Below are 23,610 nucleotides of genomic sequence, written 5' to 3' on the forward strand. Positions count from 1 at the left end.
TTGTCTAATCTTAGCAGAGATGACTTGTTCTATTTGGTCGTGTAATTGTAGTTACTATCATGCAATGTTTATCTACATACTAGAAGTTACTGAATTGTATAGGATTTTAAGAGAATATACTCGAAGAAATGGGTAACTAAAATATTGGAATTGTTTAGGGCAATAACCGGGGAAGTTTACTTTTCGTATGCGGGTTGCTTGTCATCTTTGTGTGATTAACATGTTAAATTACGTGGATCGAGGAGTGATAGCCGAATGGTGTAAATGGTCGGAGTACTTGCACAAAGATGGAAAATGCACTTCGTGCAGAGGAATCCAGCAAGTAAAAAAGAATTTTGTTTGTTTGATTATGCAGTAAAGTCTATTGTTTCGGTATCATGGGACCTTTATATTGGACATTTTGAGACACGGTACTGGTTGTTATTGCCCCGATCTAAAGCAGATTGAATGTGAAATTGAGGTTAATCTTTTTTCGAACAAGAACCATAATTTGTATTCCCGTACTGCCATTCTCATCTTTTCCCCAATTTGCTGAAAATATCACAATGATTGACATATCTAGTATTCTATTGGAGCCTTTTGATTTTCTTCTTATTGGGCTTCCTTTTATGTTTTCGGACTATACGGTTTGTCTAATGTAAAAAACACTTACAAGGTCCAACATAATTCTATTTATAAAAGTTTGTTGAATAGTAAAGAAATGTAAAGTGACAATCTCCATTGCATTGCACCAACCATTTTTTTATCATCTTCCTAAGTCGGCTTCTAAATTCCATCCTATTCTCCTTTAAAATTTTCTGGGCAATTTTTCTCTTACCATCATTATTGTAATCATAGCTAGTTTTTCAAGCATTTAGGAATTTATAGTATAGTGTTGATGTCTTATAACCTTATCATAGCACTTTGGTGCAAGGGTGACTTTGACTTGAATAATTTTCAGGATGGTGTCTTGTCATCTGCATTTATGGTTGGACTTCTTGTTGCATCCCCCGTATTTGCTTCACTAGCAAAGAGGTAATGCCCAATTCCAGTACAGCTTGGATACTTATGTGCTTTGCCTAATGTTACTAATTCTATATGAAGAACTTGTCATTCACGTAATGGGAGAGAACATTGTGGGATTTTCGGAGTGACTAAATCACTTCCTAGTTTTAACGGAGCAAGGCTATTAATCCCGAACATGTTCAGCACAGGTGGATGGAAAACTTGGTCTTTTGATTGGTGTACTCACTTTGGTCATTTATTATCAACATGAGGGGCCCCCCTTTTTAAGCCGTTGAGCAATCTGAAATCCTTCTTCACGTGATGAAAAGAGCAAAATAATATTATGGTGAAGCAAATCATAGTCCAACACACATAGCATAATTTGAAATTAAATAGGACTTACTAATGGTAACGCGCTTTGCATGGATAGCGCAAAGCATTGCGTCTCAATAATTCCACTAGAAAATGCTCGCTTTACGCCCGCATAAAGAAAGAAACTGCTCAATTTTTTTTCATAGTGAGTATCAAATGAAACTAGCGAGAAGGCGATACCTCTCCAATAGCATACGAGCTTCCCGTGTCCATTGAGTAAAAGATTGCTTATCGTGTTGCTAATTCCTCTTACCTCGCAATTACACAAAAAAAATTCAGTCAAGAATACCAATTCCGAAAGAATCGATGCATGAAGATTTTCTAGTAAGACACATCTAACTCAAAAGCAACTAATTGCATATACTCACCAGTCCTAATGAAAGGAGCTCTTGGTATCACAAAGTTACAAGACTTTTGATATCGTTGAATTTCCCGAAGAGCAAATCGCTCCATATCTGGAGCGGCCGCTTCCTCAAATCTCCGGTTGCCGATGCTTTGCGTTTGTGGCAATAAAGAAAAATGCCAAGATGCCGAACTTGAAGCGAAAGAAAGATGTTGAACTTGAAGCAAGAAAGAAAGATATTGAGCTCGTTTTTTCGATAATAGTGAAACAAGAGAGAATAATAGAGAGAGTTAGTGTAAGAGAGTCAGAGAGAAGAGCAAGTGAAGAACCAAAAATGCAGAGACAAGAAGATATATCAAGATTTGAAGATCAATCAAGAAAAGCTTTGTATTCTTCTAATTTCAATGACAATGTAATACGTAACTCAGTACATCATCAATGAGCGAAATAATTTCTCATCTTGACTTCTCTCTTCTATCTTTCTATTGCTTGAACACTACGTAGTACTTAACTGTGGAGAATGCAAAGCTGCAAAAGCTTAAAAAGAAGACAGAAGAAACTCGAAACGAAAGGCAATTGGGGAACAGGAAACAGAGGATTGGCGCGAAGAAAAGCCTGAACGTAAAAAGCTCTCTTCTCATTCAGCTTCATCTACTTGCTTATGTATTCAGTTTTCATCATTAACAATGGAGATTTTCTTTCTATCTCTCGTATATCTTCTTAACAATCACCTAAGACCATTACATCTACGCATCCTTTCTTATTGAAGAAGTATCTAACCTGACAGAATCGATTTCTTTTAACTACTTTCATGTTTTTCATGCGCAAAGTAGTGCCAGGATCGAGAGACTTACTGAAGCGTTTGGACCGAGCAACGTCGGCGGCAAGGGGGCGGATCGGAGGGAGAGGTGCGGCGTTTGCATTGGAAGAGAGACTAATCAAAAGCGAAGAGAAGAACTAGTTGACTAGGTAAATGGAGACAGAGAGAACCGAGAGACCGAGGCACCGGGCGGCGGCAAGGGGGCGGATCGGAGGGAGAGGTGCTGCGTTTGCGTTGAATAGAGACCGATCAAAAATCGAAGCGAAGAACTAGTTGACTTAGTAAATGGAGAGAGAGAGAGAACCGAGAGGTCGGGGCAACGTCGACGGCGGTGAAGGGGGCGGATGGGAGGGACGGTGTGCCGCGTTTGCGTTTTGGAAGAGACCGATTAAAAGCGAAGCGAAGAACTTGTTGACTAAGTAAATGGAGAGAGAGAGAGAACTGAGAGGTTGGGGCAACGCGGCGGTGGCAAAGGGGGGCAGATCGAGGGAGAGGTGTGGCGTCCGCATTGGAAGAGACCGATCAAAAGCAAAAGCGAAGAACTAAGAAGGACTAAGTAAATGGAGAGAGAGAGAGACACGAGAGGCCGGGCACGCCGCGGCGAAAGGGGGTGGATCGGAGGGAGTGAAGGCGGCGTTTGCGTTGGAAGAGAGACCGATTAAAAATGCGAAGCGAAGAAATAGTTGACTTAAGAATGGAGAGAGAGAGAGAACCGATAGGGTGGGGCAACGCCGAGGGCAGCAAGGGGGGTCGATGGAGGGAGAGGTGCGGTGTGTGCGTTGGAAGAGAGAGACCGATCAAAAAGCGAAGCGAATAACTAGTTGACTAAGTAAATGGAGAGAGAGAACCGAGAGGCCGGGCCACGCCGGAGGCGGCAAGCTGGGGGCAGATGGGGAGAGGTGCGGCGTCCGCATTGGAAGAGAGACCGATCAAAAACGATGAGAAGAACTAGTTGACTAGGTAAATGGAGAGAGAGAGAATCCGAGAGGCTACTTGCAATGTTGGCGGCGGCAAGGGGGCGGATCGGAGGGAGAGGTGTGCATTTGCGTTGGAAGAGAGATCGATCAAAATCGAAGCGAAAAACTAGTTGACTTAGTAAATGGAGAGAGAGAGAGAACAGAGAGGTCGGGGCACGCGGCGGCGGTGGGGGCGGATCGGAGGGAGGTGCGGCGTCCGTTGGAAGAGAGACCGATCAAAAAGCGAAGAGAATAACTATTTGACTAAGTAAATGGGGAGAGAGAGAACCGAGAGGCCGAGGTAACGCCGGCGTGGCAAGGGGGGCGGATCGGAGGGAGAGGTGCGGTGTTTGCATTGGAAGAGAGACCGATCAAAAAGCGAATCGAAGAAATAATTGACTTAGTAAATGGAGAGAAAGAGAACTGAGAGGCTGGGGCAACGCCGAGGGTGGCAAGGGAGGGCGGATCGGAGGGAGAGATGCGGCGTTTAACGTTGGAAGAGAGACCGATCAAAAGCGAAGCGAAAAACTGGTTGACTAAGAAAATGGAGAGAGAACCGACAAAGAGGCAACGCCGCGGGTAAGGGGGCGAATCGAACGGAGAGGTGCGGTGTCTACATTGGAAGGGAGACCGATCAAAAGCGAAGCGAGAAACTAGTTGATTAAGTAAATGGAGAGAGAGAGAGAACCGAGAGGCCGAGGCAACACCGCGGCGGCAAGGTGGGCGAATAGGAGGGAGAGGTGCAGCGCTGCATTGGAAGAGAGACCGATCAAAAAGGAAGAGAAGAACTAGTTGACTAAGTAAATGGGGAGAGAGAGAACCGAGAGGCCGAGGTAACGTCGGCGACGGCAAGGGGGGCGGATCAAAGGGAGAGGTGCGGTGTTTGCGTTGGAAGAGAGACCGATCAAAAAGCGAATCGAAGAAATAATTGACTTAATAAATGGAGAGTGAGAGAACGGAGAGGCTCAGCAACGCCGAGGTGGCAAGGGGGCGACGGAGGGAGAGATGCGGCGTTTGCGTTGGAAGAGAGACCGATCAAAAAGCGAAGCCGAAGAACTAGTTGACTAAGTAAATGGAGAGAGAGAGAGACCGAGAGCCGGGGCAACATCGGCGCGGTAAGGGGGGCGGATCGGAGGGGAGAGGTGCGGCGTGCGCACGGGAAGAGACCGATCAAAAGCGAAGAGAAGAACTAGTTGACTAAGTAAATGGAGAGAGAGAGAAGAACCGAGAGGTTGGGGCAACGCCGGAGGCGGCAGGGGGCGGATAGGGGAGGGAGAGGTGCGGCGTCCGCATTGGAAGAGAGACCGATCAAAAAGTGAAGAGAAGAACTAGTTGACTAGGGTAAATGGAGAGAGAGAGAACCGAGAGGTTGAGGCAACGCCATGCGACAAGGGGCGGACGGAGGGAGAGGTGCTGCGTTTGCGTTGAATAGAGACCGATTAAAAATCGAAGCGAAGAATTAGTTGACTTAGTAAATGGAGAGAGAGAGAGAGAGAGAGAGAGAGAGAGAGAGAGAAGAGAGAGGTTGGGGCACGCCGACGGCGGCAAGGGAGGGCGGATCGGAGGGAGAGGTGCGGCGTTTGCGTTGGAATAGAGATCGATCAAAAAACGGCGAAGAACTAGTTGACTAAGGAAATGGAGAGAGAGAGAACCGAGAGGCTGGGGCAGCACCGGCGGCGGCAAGGGCGAGGATTGGAGGAGAGCTGCGCCGCTTGCATTGGAAGAGAGACTCGATCAAAAATAAACGAAAAACTGGTTGACCAAGTAAATGGAGAGAGAGACACCCGAGAGGCCGAGGAAAACGCGGCGGTGGCAAGAGGGCGGATTGGGGGAGAGGTGCGGCGCCCGCATTGGAAGAGAGATCCGACCAAAAAGCGAGCGAACAACTAGTTGACTAAGTAAATATGTAGAGAGAACCAAGAGGTCAGCAACGCCGGCGCGGCAAGGGGGCGGATCGGAGGGAGAGGTGCGCGTCCGCATTGGGAGAGAGACCGATCAAAAGCGAAGCGAGGAACTAGTTAATTAAGTAAAAGGAGAAAGAGAGAGAACCGAGAGGCCAGGGCAACGATGCCGGTGGCAAGGGTAGCGAATCGAAGGGGAGAGGTGCGGCGTCCGCATTGGAAGAGAGACCGATCAAAAGCGAAGAGAAGAACTAGTTGACTAAGTAATTGGAGAGAGAGAGAATCGAGATGCCGAGGTAACGCCTGGTGGCAAAGGGGGCGGATCGGAGGTAGAGGTGCGGCGTCCGCATTGGAAGAAAGATCGATCAAAAAGCGAAGCGAAGAACGAGTTGACTAAGTAAATGGAGAGAGAGAGACCGAGAGGCCGGGGCACACGGTGGCGGCAAGGGGGCGGATCGGAGGGAGAGTTGCGGCGTCCGCATTGGAAGAGAAATCGTCAAAAAGCGAAGCGAAGAACTAGTTGACTAAGTAAATGGAGAGAGAGAGAACCGAGAGGTCGCAACGCCGATGGCGGCAAGGGGCGGATCGGAGGGAGAGCTGCGGTGTCCGCATTGGAAGAAAGACCGACCAAAAAGCGAAGCGAAGAACTAGTTGACTAAGTAAATTGATAGAGAGAGAATCGAGAGGTCAGGGCAATGCCACGGCAAGGGGGCGGATCGGAGGGAGAGGTGTGGTGTCCGCATTGGAAGAGAGACCGATCAAAAAGCGAACCGAGGAACTAGTTGATTAAGTAAATGGAGAAAGAGAGAACCGAGAGATGGGGGCAAACGGCTATACCGGGGCAAGGGTGGGCGGATCGATGGAGGTGCGGCGTGCATTGGAAGAGAGACCGATCAAAAAGCGAAGAGAAGAACTAGTTGACTAAGTAATTGGAGAGAGAGACCGAGAGGCCGAGGCAACGTCGGGCGTGGCAAAGGGGGCGGATCGAGGTAGAGGTGCGGGTGCGCATTGGAAGAGAGATCGATCAAAAAGCGAAGCGAAGAACTAGTTGACTAAGTAAATGGAGAGAGAACCGAGAGGCTAGGGGCAACGCCGGCGGCAGCAAGGGCGGCGGATCGGAGGGGAGAGGTTCGCGTTCGCATTGGAAGAGACCGATCAAAAGCGAAGCGATGAACTAGTTGATTAAGTAAATGAAGAAAGAGAGAGAACCGAGAGGCTAAGGGCAATGACGGGGCGGCGGCAAGGGTGGGCGGATCGAAGGGGAGAGGTGCGGCGTCTGCATTGGAAGAGAGACCGATCAAAAAGCGAAGAGAAGAACTAGTTGACTAAGTAATTGGAGAGAGAGAGAACCGAGAGGCCGAGGCAAGGCAACGGGCGGTGGCAAAGGGGGCGGATCGAGAGGTAGAGGTGCGGCGCTCGCATTGGAAGAGATTGACTCAAAAGCGAAGTCAAGAACTAGTTGACTAAGTAAATGGAGAGAGAGAGAACCGAGAGGCTGGGGCAACGCCGGCGGCGGCAGGGGGCGGATCGGAGGGAGAGGTTCGGGCGTTCGCATTGGAAGAGAGACCGATCAAAAAGCGAAGCGATGAACTGGTTGATTAAGTAAATGGAGAAAGAGAGAGAACCGAGAGGCTAGGTCAATGACGGCGGCGGCAAGTGGTGGCGGGTCGAAGGGAGAGGTGCGGCGTTTGCATTGGAAGAGAGACCGATCAAAAAGCGAAGAGAAGAACTAGTTGACTAAGTAATTGGAGAGAGAGAACCGAGAGGCCAGGCAACGCCGGCGGTGGCAAGGGGGGCGGATCGGAGGGAGACGTGCGTGTCTCGCATTGGAAGAGACTAATCAAAAGCGAGCGAAGAACTAGTTGACTAAGTAAATGGAGAGAGAGAGAACCGAGAGGCCGAGGCAACGCCGGCGGCGGCAAGGGGGTGGATCGAAGCGAGTGGTGCGGCGTTGCGTTGGAAGAGAGACCGATCAAAAAGCGAAGCGAAGAAATAGTTGACTTAGTAAATGGAGAGAGAGAGAGAACCAGAGGCCGGGGCAACGACGACGGCGGCAAGGGGGGCAGATCGGAGGGAGAGGTGCGGCGTTTGCGCTTTGTAAGAGAGACCGATCAAAAGCGAAGCGAAGAACTAGTTGACTAAGTAAATGGAGAGATAGAGAAGCGAGAGGTCGGGGCAACGCGCCGGCGGTGGCAAGGGGGGTGGATCGGAGGGAGAGGTGCGGGCGTGCCCGCATTAGAAAAGAGACCGATCAAAAAAGCGAAGCGAAGAACTAGTTGACTTAGAAAATGGAGAGAGAGAAACCGAGAGGTCGGGGCAACGCGGCGGTGGCAAGGGGGCATATCGGAGGGAGAGGTGCGGCGTTTGCATTGGAAAAGAGACCGATTAAAAAGCGAAGTGCAGAACTAGTTGACTTAGAAAATGGAGAGAGAGAGAACCGTGAGGTCGGCAACGCCTCGCAAGCGGCAAGGGGGCGGATCGGAGGGAGAGGTGCGGCGTTTGCATTGGAAGAGAGACCGATTAAAAAGCGAAGTACGTAACTAGTTGGCTAAGTAAATGGAGAGAGAGAGAACCAGGGCCGGGGCACTCCGGCGGCCGCAAGGGGGGCGGGATTGAGGGAGGTGCAAATGGCCCGCATTGGAAGAGAGACCGATCAAAAAGCGAAGCGAAGAACTAGTAGACTAAGTAAATGGAGAGAGAGAGAACCGAGAGGTCGGGGAATGCCGGCGGCAAGGGGGGCGGATTGAGGGTGAGGTGCAGCGTCTCGTGATGGGAATGAACAGACCGATCAAAAAGTGAAGAGTAGAATTTGTTGACCGAGTAAATGGAGAGAGAGAACCGAGAGGCCGGGGCAACGCCGGCGGCCGCAAGCGGGGGCGGATCTGGGAGGGAGAGGTGCGGCGTCTACATTGGAAGAGAATCTGATCAAAAAGCTGGGTTTAATAACTAGTTGACTAAGTAAATGGAGAGAGAGAACCGAGAGGTTTGGGCACGCCGGCAGCGGCAAGGGGGCGGAACGGAGGGAGAGGAAGTGGCGCCCGCAGATTGAAGAGAGACCGATCAAAAGCGAAGAGAAGAACTAGTTGACTAGGTAAATGGAGAGAGAGAGAACCGAGAGGTCGAGGCACTGCGCATGCAAGGGGGGCGGACGGGGGAGAGGTGTGGCGTGGTGCGTTGGAAGAGAGATCGATCAAAAAGCGAAGCGAAGAAATAGTTGACTTAGTAAATGGAGAGAGAGAGAGAGAACCGAGAGGCCGGGGGCAACGCCGACGTCAGCAAGGTGGGCGGATCGGAGGAGAGGTGCGGCGTGTTCATTGGAAGAGAGACGATGAAAAAGCGAAACGAAGAACTAGTTGACTAAGTAAATGGTGAGAGAGAGAACCGAGAGGCCGGGCAACGCCGGGCGGTGGCAAGGGGGGTGGATCGGAGGGAGAGGTGGGCGTCTACATTGAAAGAGAGGCCAATCAAAAAGCGAAGCGAAGAATTAGTTGACTAAGTAAATGGAGAGAGAGAGAGAGAACCGAGAGGCGGGGCAACGCCGGCGCGGCGGCAGGGGCGGATCGGAGGGAGAGGTGCGGCGCTGCATTGAAAGAGAGACCGATCAAAAAGCGAAAGCGAAGAACTATTTGACTAAGTAAATTGAGAGAAAAGAACCGAGAGGCACTGGCTGGCGGGGATCGAGGGATAGGTGCGGTGTCCGCATGGAAGAGAGACGATCAAAAGCGACGTGAAGAATAAGAAGTAAATGTCGATCGAGAGAGAGAGAGAACCGATCGATATTAGCGTGACCGCGGACAGCTGCGTCGCCCGAGGTTCACCATCGTAGGAGTTGAATTGGAGGTCGAGACAGGGAGAAAATGAGGAGAGAGGAGCGGGGAGTTGAGTGGGAGTAGCGAGCTCGTAGATGAGGAGAGAAATGAAGAGCTCCGAATTTCGAAGACGTTGGGATTCGATTGGTGGGCGCTCTCTTTCTCTTTCCCAACCGCCCGGAGGGAATCTCACGCTTTTGCATGGTTTATCACAAAATAAAAATTCTACGTTACCCACCAATTTTCAATGCATTTTTAGACTCATAAGCAAACGCCGACACACAAACACACACCTCTCTTTTACAAATAATTTCATTTAAAATCACAATCTATTTACTTCCTCTAATAAGAAAAAAAGGATAACAAATTTTCTTCATCTCCCTCTTTAGCCTTGCATTTGCTTCTTCTCTGACTTTGCTCTCTCTCTTGAGATTGAAAGACGCAGTTCTTCGGTGACCAGTGAGTATGGACAGCAATGACGAGCATGTTAAAGGACCAATTCAATCCTAATTCTTCAGTTTATGAAAAATGTATTCAAAGATGTTGTTTGACATGATTGGCGCACTACACAACTCAAATCATGTGTTAGTGCCAAAAACTTTGCTATCATCAATTTAGTACCAAAACTTGATGGAGGATCACTATAGTGCCATTTTTTTTTTCCTTAAAATCTGACTATCTAATTGTCTCGAGCAAGCTTTTTCTTTTATAAAAATGCTGCTGGATTTTCTAAAAGCACGGGCAGCTAGAGCCGCTTATGTAATTGCTTTTGAAAAGTTGCTGTATTAATAACCAAAAATAAATAAATGAAATTTTGAAATATTTTGGCACCTAAAAAGTAAATGCAATAGTTAGCACGTATAGTCTTATCCAAAAAATGATTTTTTTAGGCAAAAAATTTAGATGTCAATAAACAAGATATTTACACAAAAAAAAAAAAAGAGAAATTTATATGAGAGATGGGAGAGACTTCGTGAGAAAGATCCTAACGAGCATCATCTAATTACGCTCTTGGATTAAGCTCCTGAAACTTAATCACGTTGGAAAATTCCTTAAATGAAAAAACTAGTTGTCTACATAGCAATAGCATGGTACTTTCCACTTACGAAATTTTCAAATAGAAGGGAAAAAGCAGTGAAATGAACCAAAGGTCCAAAGTAACATAAAAATCGACTATTGTATGTTATAGTCCAAAAATATAATTTTTATTTATTTATTCCCGTATATGTTATAAATAGATTTCTATGAGCAATTATTACACGGTATACGAATTCGATGTGCGTGTGTCGTTACGTCATGTGGGTCCCACGTCATGGGTCATATACTTTGAGCAATGTTTTAGTCACAAAATTAGTATCTTCGCACCGCGTGAATATCTGGGTAGCTCGTTTCAAAATAGGAGGAGAAAGGCGAAGATCGCCGTTTCAGAACGCCGTCTCCAAAAACTCTCTCGCTTTCCAACGTGGACGACGACACAACAGCGAACCTTTGCGGTCGGCGCACGTAATAGCTTACTTTGCCATTTCAATTGGACGAAGCCTTATAAGGCAAGATGCGTTCGTCAACCGCCATGGCTAGTCGGTTTCTTTTCCTCTCTCTAGAAGAAGAAAATTCTTGGTGCTCCCTCAACCGCACGTCTCGTCCCGGTCTCTCTCTCTATATAAATCCACCTCTCCTCCCTCGCCTCTCTCACCTTCGTCTTCTCCCGCTCGAAACGCTTGCAAGAGAAGAGAAGAGAGAGAGATGAGCACTTACTACAACCAGAATCATCCGCCGGTCGGCGCCCCCCCCGCAAGGTAACCTTGTTCTCTTGGATTCGCCATGCTTTTCTGCTATTTCTCAAGTTCATCATCTGCAGTCTCCTGGGAATGTGTAGTATGTTCGTTTCTGATTTTTGCGGGTCTTTCTTGGTATCGTAAAACAAAACATCTTATCTTGCAGGGTACCCGAAAGTCGAAGGCTATCCTCCTCAGGGTATCCGCAGGGTTACGCCACAGTATCCTCTGGATATCCTCCGCAGCAAGGATATGGCCAGCCGGCCCAGCCCTACTACGAGCAGCAGCGCCGCCGGAAGGACACCGGCTTTCTTGAAGGATGGTAATGCACGCGACTAAATTTGCTTGTCAAAAAGTATAATATAATCAAATCAAGTGTGAATCTTCTAGTTTCTTGTTCCAAATCTACTTTGTATTTGAGCCAGTCGGTTTCCAGCAGCTTGTTGTTATGGGCGTGCATATTTTCCTTGCTCGGCTCCTGAACTCATGAACGCGCGTGTTTCCATCTCGGCTTTTGCAGCTTAGGCGGCACTTTGCTGTTGCTGTCTGCTGGATGCGGTTTTCTTGAAGAGGTGGGCTCGAGGCAACGGCGCGGATTTAGGGAAAAAGATCGTTCTGGTTTCCATCTCTGCTGGTTGGACGGAGGAGGAGTTAGTGTCGGGAACTACAGGATGATTTGGCTGTGATGTCTTTATTTATTGAACGATCTCTGTTGAATCGTTGATGTATATATCTGGAGACTATCGTTACTTTTCTTATTCACGGATTATGAGACATGTGCCTTTTCTGATTTCGTTTGATTTATATATGCCCCTTGCTAATGGCTTCAATTTTCTAACAATAAGGTTAACTTACACTTTAAACCAATGCTCCCTAGCGCAGTACATATGCTGATTAAGTCCTTTTCACCCTCAAGTGACAAGACTTTCTCCTTCCGATGGGAATTTCTTTGAAGCCCAGCAGCACCCCACTTCAAAAAAAAAGAAAAAGAAAAGAAAGAAAAGAAAAGAAAACCTTCTTTTCTTGTTTCCGCTTTGTCAGCCTTTGCGTCTACGTGATGAGAAATCGATTATTTTGCAAAAACCATGACACAGCAATCTAGGATTTTTACCGATTTTTTTTTCTCACGTTTTCGCGCTCTCCCACGGTTGCGTCCTTTCCCTCGTTCCCTCGAATGGCAGGGTCAAGAACGAGAATTAGGCTGGGTTGGTTGAGTGTAACAAACTGAGGGCTAGAGATAGTCTGGTTTCTGGCTTTCAAGGAGTCTTTGTAATGCAAGTTGGACTTAACATATAGACTTAATAAAAGTGCATGGGCCAGGGCTTGGCTTGGACGAGATGGATCGAGCCCAGTGCATATAATTAACATCCTTTCCAATCATTTGATGGAATTTAGCCCTTTTTTTCTTTTTTGGTATTTAGAATTTTGGTTTTATTTATTAGTATTTTTAAAGGAAAAAAACTACCCAAAACTCCCAAATTACATCCACCGTAATACAAGTGCTCAAATTTTTTTCTATAACACAAAAAAGAATCTTAAACTTTTGTACTTGTGTGACACATTTACCCTCCATTAAGGTTCTATCAATGAGCACCATAAAATAATAATAATAATAATACTAACATCACCCACGTGACTAAAATGAAATAAAAACGATGTTTTGGCTAAATAATTATCTAATGGAACCTTAACAAAGAGTAAATATGTCATATAGGTACAAAATTAGGGTTTAGGTAAATGTATTACAATGAGACGGCATGTAATTTTGATGTCATAGAAAATTACAGGGTAAATATATTACAACATGCATAGTTTAGGGCTTTAGTGGCTTTTTCACCGTTTTTAATATAAAAAATACCTAAATTGCTAATTTTGCCCATTTTTGCTAAAATTAAAAGTCAACATCTCTATGTTCTTTAGAGTAAGAAAATTATGTTTGGTTGTCTCAATTTCTAGACGGAATAATACTAAATAGGATATGATATGAAATTTAGGAAATTTGATATATCATATCCACCGATTTGGTAAATTACAATAACAACAAAACCATATATTTATATCCCATGATATCCATTACTTGGTATAAACGACACATATTAATATAAAAAAATGTAAAAATTGAATAAATAAAGGCGGTAAAAATCTCTCATGACACTCTTGCCAACTTCATTTTATTTTCTTATTTTTTAATTATTTTCCATCTCTTTTATTTCTTTTTTTCCTTACATCATTTTCTCATGTAATTTGTTAAATAGTAAACAATACAAATATACCTAAAATACTAAAAATATGTAATAAATATATATAATTATAAGATAGAAAGAATGAAATGTAAATAAAAGCATGGATAAAATTGTTTTTATTTTATTTTTTATTTTTATATTAAATACAATTGTTGTTTATATTCAAATATTATTTTAATTTTATTAATTTAAGAAGTTTTTATTCAAGAAAACTAATTTTTATAAAATCTTATTACCTTTATAGTTTATCCCAATCTTCTTTATGGGATAATTTATCTAGATTATATCTTTTTATATCCGATTTTATTTAGTTCTAAGTAAACATCAAACATAGGATAGATCAATTTTATCATATTATGAATTATCTCGACTACCAAACATCAAACAAATCCAGTTATCTCCTTCCAAGTGAGTGAAAATACTGCCTTAACGGTGGTCTTGTTCATTGCCTAAAGTAAATCTTCTCTACAACAAGAAAAAGCAACCATGAAATTTCTCTTGCTGCAATCTCTCTTCGTTTTCTTTCTTTAGAGATTCTTCATGCTTCAATTTTTGACGTATTATTTTAAGATTTCCCCGATAGACCACCAATCACTCTACCTTAATAAATTTCATATTCATCTCTAATTTCTAAAAGCGGAGGAATTAATTAAAGAATAAGAATGCTTGATATTGTTTATTTAAATGTCAAATTTTATGTTATCAATGAATTTGATCCCAATTTTCATGGATGGACGACAAGACTGAGGGTTAACATTAAGGTGTCAACATGTTGTAACATCACTCAAAATTCACATAAGCTCACATAAACAGTCCTTGGAGTGAGCGATCATCAGGTCGCTCAATAACCTTTGACCATCGTCTTGGATTGAGTCATGCATGCATGTCTATATCCATAAGAAGCGACCTTTGCCTTAATCTATTATCTATCAAATTATATCTTCACCGCTGGACACATCTTTTTTCCATCTCGAAATACTGGCAAAAAGAAAGAAAGAAAGAAAGCCACATAACCTGTAACTACCACGCCACATTGAAAGAAAAAGTGTATCATATAAGGCCTTTGCCCTCAACTGAACTCGATGATGAGCTATGATTCACGTGGTGCTAGTGCCTGTAAAAATGGTTACATAACTGGCAACACATGGAACAGGTCATGGTATATAAGTGCCAAGGTTATCCGCTGTCTTGCTTTTGCCGGGAAACTCTTTAAAAGGTTTTCCCACTACCAAAAGTTTAATGAGCTATCGAGGTGTGTATCTTACTAGAGATTAAACTACAAATCTTTTTAAGGTCGCTCTTAACTATATGTATTTGAGTTGCATGAAACACTCGGACAAGATTGAAAAAGTGAGTTGAATCAAAATCAGGAGCGCTTTAATGAGGGGAAAGTATTAAAAAGTCTTAAATTTTTGTATTTATGCCAATTTAGTCCTAAACTATTTTTTTTTTTTACGTTGTAGTTGTAAACCTTTTACTTAGTGCCAATTCAATCTTTATAGCTAATTTTTGGCCAGATTTTACTGACTAGGCATTGGCTGGCTAATGTGGTATGATCGCGACATTGATAAATTTTAATAATATTACAAAAATTTTTGAAATTTTTTTATTTTCTTTTTATTTTCCTTTTTTTCTTTTTTTCCTTCTCTCCTCCTTCCTCTAGCCCGGTCGCCGACCTTCCTCCAATTGGTCGGTCGGACTTTGACAACCAACTAGAGGCGATGGCCGGTGAGGGTAGCCTCGTACTAGTCGGCAAGGCTCGCCGCCATTGGTGAGGCTCAAGCCCTCACTAGTAGTCGTGAGGGTGGCCTCGCGTCGAGCCGGCGAGGGTCTAGCCTTGGATCTAGCAGATCGAGCCCGCCATGGCCAGCAAGGCTTGACCCTTGCTAGCTCGGCACAAGGCTAGCTCAAGGCCGGCCCGGGCCACGGTGGGCAGCCGTGCTAGGCCGGCAAGGCTCACTCGGAGAGATTAGCTAGGGTCAAGCCTCGGGGCCATGGGCGAGGCTCGACCTCTACCATTGCCTTTGGCCGAGTCACCAAGGTCCGGCGACCAACCTGACAAAGGAGAAGGAGAAGGAAAAAAGAAAAAGAAAAGAAAATAAGATAATTTTAAAATATTAAAATATTATTAAAGGATTATTTACATCGGCCAATTGTGCTACACGCCCAACTGGTGCCCAAAAAAAATGGCCAAATTATTAAAATGACTAAATTGGCATTGAAAAGGTTTAGGACTTTTTTAACACTTTTCCTCTTTAATGAGAACATCTTCTCCATGAACAAGCTTAAATTGGACTAGTTTCCATACAAATATAGCAATCTTAATGAGTATGTGCATTTCAAGGAGGCTTCCACTATGGTCCTTGGGCTAATTAAGTGAAGACACCCACATGTCTAATCAAATAAAAAAGAATATTGAATATTAATAGATAGGATAAAGGCATCACAAATGGCACAACTTTGAAAATACTCACTAAAATGTTATAAATTTTTTTTCGACCCTTTGAAATATCATAACTTCAAAAAAAAAAACTTTCACTTGAGTATCGTAATTTTTGATTGATTACATGAATACCATAACTTTTAAAAGCATGCACTTATAAGTGCTGGAAATTTGACATACATAGCACTTGTTGTGAACATTATAAAAAAGTTTCGACGCTTAAGTAATCAATTGAAAAGTGAAACACTCAAGTAATCGGGAAAAATAGCTATGGCAATCAAGTAAACAAAAACAAAAGGTTACAGCATGGAAATGAGCAATATATAAAATTTATGATGCTTGTAGTGTTTTTCCTCGATAGTTGTAGATTATAGTACAAGCAAACTTTGTTTAGTCACATCCAACTAAGGACCTTTGGCTCTTGCTACCTGAAAATGAAAATGAATACAATGAGATTAGATTAGATTTTCCGAATTGGAAGTTTAACCTTAAAGATATTTCATTGGTGATGGGAAGAAGCCTCTTGCTACTTGAAAAATGAAGATGAATACAATCAGATTAGTCTAGATTTTTCGAATTGGAAGTTTAACCTTAAAGATATTTCTTTGGTAATGGGAAGAAGCTTCTTGTGCACTTTTATGTTCTATTTGCATTTTATTATGTTAGGACTAACAACGAATTAGAGAGAGGTGAATAAGTTTGTTTTAAAATTTTGACAATCTTTTTCCGAAATTAGCAAATGCTAAGTAAAAGATTAGATCAATTTCACATTTTAAAGATTATAAGCAAATTGTGCTTATGCGAGGAGTAAAATGAAGGAGAAACAATAACACAATAATATATAGTGGTTCGACTTTATCTCCAAGTTTATGTGCACTTTCATCACTAACAGCACAAGTCAGGCTAAAGAGCACTAGTAATTTGCTAAACCAATTACACTCAGCACGCAGGTTTTCTTTCAGATAATATAGCACACAATCAAGAATTTAGGTGTTGCTATCAATTTGGCACACTGTTTTTTTTTACACAAGTATAGGAAACTAGGACACTTTTAGCTGAACATAATGAGATACGACTCTCAATACTTGATCTCGTGGCCCTGGAGTTGTCGGAGCATCTCTTCAAGCTTAGAGATTTGTTTGTCCTCGTCAGTCCTTCGCGTACGGCAAAGGGCGAAACTTGCGCCCATCGCTTTGTCCATCACTTGCCGTAACTTGTGTTCCATCATTAACTATAGCATTCACCACATCACTAGCAGTGAACGAACCATCGATAAATACGCCCTTGCCTTTTATGTTCCGGATCAACATCAGACTGTTGGTGTGCAACTGCGGGAGGTGGGTGAGACGAGCTTGAGTATATCAAAACGCCTGGTAAGTTGTTTCCGTACATTAAGGGCTGGCTTCACTTCATTCTCAAGACTAGTGATGCAGTTCTATTCACCAAGATTTGGTCATGGCAACTCTTGAGTGAGTGTGGATTGAGTTCTTCAAAAAAGCCATGATGTGACAATTTTACCTTGCAAGATGAAGCGCAAATACTAGTTTAAGAACAAGATGTGGTAAAAGGTTTTGACATGAGTAACACTTTAATGTCATTTCAAAATTGCATTAGAACGGCAAAGCAAGATTTGGCCTGAACAAGACCTATCACCTTCCTTTCGTCAGGATTCAACATCGTCTCCCAATGAACTTCTCCAGAAGAACGATGAAGATCCCAATGGTGAAAAGCACCTCCCAATTATGCCCTAGTGATCAAATTATGAACTCAAAGAATATTACCTACCAACCCCACCACTTTGGCCTGTTCTAGGATCATGATGAATATATGAATGCCTTTTTAATTCGTCATATCAGTCAAGTTGGTGTCTAGGATAATTGTCACAAAAAAAAAGGGCGGTGTCTAGGATGTCCACAAGCAAACTATGCGTCAAAATTGATGTTCAGCACAAGAAGAACCAAGCGTGCAATCTAGAAAAGCTATGTAAAATCTAATCTAGCGATGTAGTGGACCATCTCCTCATATTTGAAATATATTTCTGAAAATAACGATTTGAATGGGGGACACTTTGAATTAGGATTGTGTCAAACATATTTAAAAGCGAAAGCAAAATAAAAAAGCAATTTTTAAAAGATTAATCGTGCATGATACAAGAAAAAGAGCATTAGACACTGCACAATTTCCTATAATATTTGTATTTCAATATAGCTTCTCAGCTGTCACCGCCAGTCATCCTTACCAACCTTCGTTCAAGTTGTCGATGCCCTTTTGCCATACCACCTTAGCTTCACCTTCTCGCGCCTCAAATTTGGGCATTCCAATGCGACATTCGGGACCATGAGATCAAATCTGATTTCGCCAACCAGAGCTTAGGTGAGGCCAAGTGTCGTGGTGGTGGTGACTTTTTGGTCATTGGGTCGCGATTACATGACTCAAATCTTCATTGAGAGAGAGGAGGAGAGAGGGGCAGAGATTAAAACTCAGGTACGAGTGATTTTTGTAGTTTCAAAAGAGCGGGACAATTCAGTCATTTACAAAACATTTTTTTTTTCTCGAAGGAGGCAAAATCATTTCGTATCAACATACACATAGGTTGCCCCCTGTTGATGTTGGATAGGATCGCACGTTGTTCGGTTGATAGCCGTAGAATTACTCGATCACACGTCTGACTGGATTATTTTATTTGTAGCGAAGAGGAGTTATTGAAGGTGTTGATTTTGGGGCAACGGGTGAAGTAAAGAAAGTGGATGTTCTCGCATTCGTGAGAGGCTTGATGGTGGATGTATAGTTGTATTAACCAACCCGGCTATTCCAGCTCCGGAGAAGTTCTGAACTTGCAAGTATGGATTATTGATTTTGATGCCTATCCCGTCTTAAAAGCTTGTTTTGCTTATGCGATCATCTTGCCATACCCTTTCAATTGTCTTCAAAATGAAGGTGATGTTTAAGATGTACTGTTGTGGACGTAACTTTCCATTCAAATTTGTTCTGTTTAGATTTTATTTATGGCCTACTACAGATGAGACTTCACAGTTTGGGGTGTCTCAACACCCATGTGTTTCTTCCTCTGTAAAGTTGATTAACTGTTAAAACAGTTATTGGGGGATGATTTGGAGAATGGAAATGTTAATTTCATAGATTCAAGCATTTAGTCAACTTGTTGACAGAACTAATTAAAGCTGATTAGCAACTTATGGGAAAGTTGGGTCACTCCTTATCTTCTTCCTGTTTCTCGGTGTAGCAAGCCAAGGGAGCTTTTTCTACAGATTGTAAGTGTGTGCTGAATGTTTTATGCATATACTGACTGACCATTCATTGTAATATCTCAAGAATGATGCTTTAGACATAGGATCTCCCTGACTCTCACAAACAAGGAGACTAATGTATAAGGTGCTTAATATGTGGTCCTTATCTCTAATACTTTATTTTTTAATGTCGTTTGATGAACTCCTGTTAAATCGATGCAGCACTTAGGAAGTCGCTACAGCTTGTGCTCTAGCTATTGGTGCAGAAAACTTATTTGTATCGTAGATGGTCAAATCCTCGATGAAAATGGACGCCTTATCAGATTTTAACCCTTGATGAAGCAGACACGTTGATTAGAAAACGAGCTAAGCAAAGTGAAATGGCAACTAACTATGTGGAAGCTGTCAGTCAGGTGATGCATTTGGCACCTGTCTTGGAGGCAAGAACTGCAATGGGAGCAGCTCCTCTGTATAATGGAAGTAGTTTCACTCCTTCACATAATGGAAAAGGGTTTCCTTGAGAAAGGGAATGCTACCTTTCAAAACGGTGTTGGTTTTGACAACGAAAATGGACTTTGGGAAGGTGAACAAGTTTTGCTGTGGAGGTTTGGAACATCAAAGTCGGTTCGATTACCTGGCAGGAGTTGGTTGTTGCTGCTTGGTTTGCAGGGTAACTTTACTTTTTCTATCTAGTAATTAACTGTCGAACTAGAAAATCATGTTTGGACATGCCCCATCATATATTTCCAACTGGCACAGTTCTATCACGTTGGTGCCGTGCACGACATTATCATGTTTGGGACATGTCCCACCACAGCTCTGTCAGCAGGTTTGATCACTTTTTTATGTGAGCTCCAGTTAAGTTGTCAACTGGGGCTTGCAAACTTGGGTGGACTCACTTTCACCTACTATATATTGGGTGAAGGAGCTGTAGACTAGTTCTGCAGAAAAAGAGTAGTAATGCAGGAATCTTTGAACTTGTGAATCATGAAGACCAATAAATTTTTGTCATCAAGTTTTGTGTCTAGGCATTTTGCAGTTCATTTGGTTTCTATTCAGTTTTTCCTGGAGAATCGTGTGAAGACTAACAGAACAAATTAGTGGTTGCTGAATGGCTGCTCAAGTATCCACCACCATATTCTGCCGAACACTGTATGTTATACCATGCAATTTTCTTTTCTGTTTGTTTTGTTACTTAAATTGCAAACACTGAATCCAATATAATCTCTTGGTAACTGCCTATGAACTCAGGAGAAATTGAATCTTTGATCAATTATAGAAATGCATTATACTATCATCAGAAATTATAGTTCAGATGGAGGAACAAGACAAAGGTCATCTTGTTGGGTAGTGTGCAACTTAACCATCATTTGCTTCTGCCACATATATTGTCCATTGTGTTAACATAATGCAGTAGAACTTATTTGATATTATCACACCAGTGCACTTTCAGCACTTGTCATAATTAATCTTCAAACCGCCAGGTCCTGGAACTGCTTCTTCCTGCATGCTTATACTACAATGTTTGAAAAATATAAGCACTGTATCAATAATTTCCTCATTATTGCTGCGTGATTCTTCCCGGCTTTTCAATCAGCGTGGGTTCAGAGGTTCATTTGGTGGATGGCACCTTAGATGGAGCTTGCTGCTGGAACTCTTTCAGAGAGATGGAGATTGAGTACTATGGTGGGTAGTATGGATTCTCTACTTCAATAGTTCTTTGTTTCAGTAAGCTCCAGAATTTTGCCACTTATCAGTTTAATAGTAGCTTTGTGAGGAGAGAATTTACTACAAAATATATCAGCTCTGTGAAATCTTGACATGTCATAGTTTTCTAGAATTCTGATCAAGAGATGGGTGAGGTTGCTTTATAGAATGGTTAACCATTGAACTTTTCAAATGGCGTGTGATTTAGGTTATGCAATGACTTGAAAGATGTAAGTGCAACAGTGAATGAGGAAAACTTCCATTGTTGTTTAGAAAAGAGCCGAGAGGTGAAAATAATACAATTCTACACTGAAGTAATTCTGCCAATCTTCTTTCTCCTCATTTTCTTCCTTGCCTTGGGAAAGAAACTATGGGATCTTTTAGATCCCCAGACTTCAAGTACCAGTGAGGAAACTGGATGTCATTACTGCTGTTCTCAAAAACATCAAAACAAATCTCTACAACAGTTCTCTGTGATTGGTGGTTTTGTAATCTCAAAGTTGAACATGTCTGTAGTGGGATTTAGCTTTTCTCTTTGTTATGTAAAAGGTGCTCTCACTGATGGCAAGGAAGGTAAAAGTGTCTCTCTTCCCCATTGTTGCTCCACCGCCCCGCCCCCACCCACATCCATCTAGCTTTTATTGAACTCTTTTTCTTACTCTTTTTCTTTGCTAACGTTAAGTTTTTGGAGTATACAAAGTACCGTGTCTAAAAACACAACAGCAGAAGGTAGGTGTGAAATTACTGTAATTACTGTCCCAACGGTTGATGTATATATGCTGTTCAATAGGTTGAAGCAGTGTTTACTTCTGCTTATCATGGCGCTATGATGGAACTATGCTCATACTCTTCATACCTGCATATTTAATTTTCTGGGATCAAACTTTTTATTCCACCAGCAGTAGGTGAAGGTTAAAATCCCCTTGTCCTCACCCTTACTAGGGCAAGGGCTTAGGTTGTACTGTCAATAAGTTAGTGATGCATAATGGTTGGCCTCTGAGCGCATGATCATCCATCTACCGAGTTATTGACTTGACTTTTGCCCTGGGCATCCCTTGTTTGTAGATCCTGACCGTGACAGTAGTGAAATTACTCAATTGGCATCTGTTTGATCATCAAAAGTTATTTTGTGAATGTTTAGGTATTCTACTGTCACACGTTCTTTGTTCCTCCTTTTCTATCTTGTTACAAGAGTGTATATCCCTGTATAGCCTTTTAACAGATACCATTGGGATGATAGATCGATGTGGCTGTAATCAATGTAATTGAATGCTTCCCTAATTCTGCTGAAATAGAAAATCACACATTTTCTTGTACCATTGTAAGGGACATGATTTATACTTGACGCCGTCTCATTTGTTGCTAATTTTTGTTAATCTATTTTCCAGTGATCTGTATGAGGGTACCAGAATGGCGAGGAAACAGACTTTTCTGGAATAAGACAGATAATAAAACCTCTGGAAGACTCTGGCACATTGGTTAAGAGGACTGATCAAGAGGTTATGCCTCCTCCTTTTTGGGCTTCTGATCGCTGAATCTTGCAATTTTCCTCCATGCTGTCTGTTGAGATTTCTACATGCTTTTTTGAAGAGAATAAATCTTTTAAGTTATTTACTTCACAATCTGAAGTTGACAATATATCCTTCTGGCCTTTACATTTTGGATAGCTACTCAAAGCATTGGATTCATTCATTGTGGTAGAGAGAGGTCAGATCATAGCTTGCGCTCTTTTCCCTTTCTTTGAAGAGAAGCGTGGGGAGGTTGCCACAATTGCAGTTTCTCCTGACTGCCGTGGACAAGGACAGGGAGATAAATTACTTGGTAAGAAGTTGCTTCTGACCATATGGCTCCAGCATTATTTGTTGTTACATAACTTAAGAATCTCGATCTAAGAATGCAATCTATTGGGTTGAACTTGCAATTAGATGCCTTCTGAATAAAGAGTGTCCTTTGGGATCTGCTCCTTTTAAGTTAAGTATTTAGTTATTAATTTGTCTACAGAAACAATAATTTTGAGTTAGCAATAATAAAATGGAGCAATCTGGAATATTAACTTTGCAATCGGCAAAGCAAGTGCAGAACATGAGAATAAATCCATTTTGAAGCCAAAGTTCCAAACATCAGGATGGACTAATGTGAATACCAAGATTTGTTTCCATATACCAAGATTACATAACTGGGGTTGCTGTATTTCAATCCTTACCCTCATTCTCAAGGATGAAAGGTACAAACGACCATTACTAGTATAAAATTGATACGTGGGAAGAAATTTGTCATTTACAGGTTTTTTTCTCTTAAAAATGCATGCCTTCTGAATATCCCACTTATGCTGAAGTCTGAGACTTTGAAATCCTTTCTATTCTCTATTTTATGAAGTCTGGCATATATGGCATACAATGATATATATTTTGCATCTTGCTGTTACATCTGATGTCCAGCAAAAATATAGACTTAAGACAGCGCTATTGCCCTTTCTTTGCCTGTAGAAAAAGCTGATTGTGTTCAACTTCGTTATTGAAAGTCAATTGCATAGAAATAAAGTGCTACTGGTTTTTGGTGATTCTTTGTTGCTCCATTTAATTGATTGCTGTATCAACTGATTATGGTTCATCATTTGCAGATTATATTGAAAAGAAAGCATCCTCTCTTGGGTTGGAGAGGCTTTTCTTGCTCACAACCCGTACTGCAGATTGGTATATTTCCTAATCCTGGTTCTCATAAACATGAATATGTTTACCTCTTGCAGCGGAAACACTTGTGCACGTTGGTCAACCACAGTTGCCAGCCACTGTGCGCTTTGACTATTCATTTAATTGCAACTACTTCAGTCCTTGTCAATGCGTACGTTTGTGAGGCGTGGCTTCTCGCAGTGCTCCATTGATCAGATACCGGAGAAGAGAAAGGAAAAGTCAATCTGTCTCGCAACTCTAAGTACTACATGAAGAAGCTGTCGCCCAACACGAGCGGAATTACAGTTCTTAAATGAATATTGTCTTGCTGGAGGTCTACTGT

The 23,610-nt window shown here is 42.5% G+C and overlaps 1 pseudogene; it reads left to right on the forward strand.

The window, feature by feature from the left end:
• The first annotated feature begins 877 nt into the window (after window positions 1-877).
• LOC120289727 lies at window positions 878-23,604 on the forward strand (annotated as a pseudogene).
• The last annotated feature ends 6 nt before the right edge of the window (window positions 23,605-23,610 follow it).

Source organism: Eucalyptus grandis, chromosome 11, assembly GCF_016545825.1.
Source record: "Eucalyptus grandis isolate ANBG69807.140 chromosome 11, ASM1654582v1, whole genome shotgun sequence".
NCBI classification, from domain to species: domain Eukaryota; kingdom Viridiplantae; phylum Streptophyta; class Magnoliopsida; order Myrtales; family Myrtaceae; genus Eucalyptus; species Eucalyptus grandis.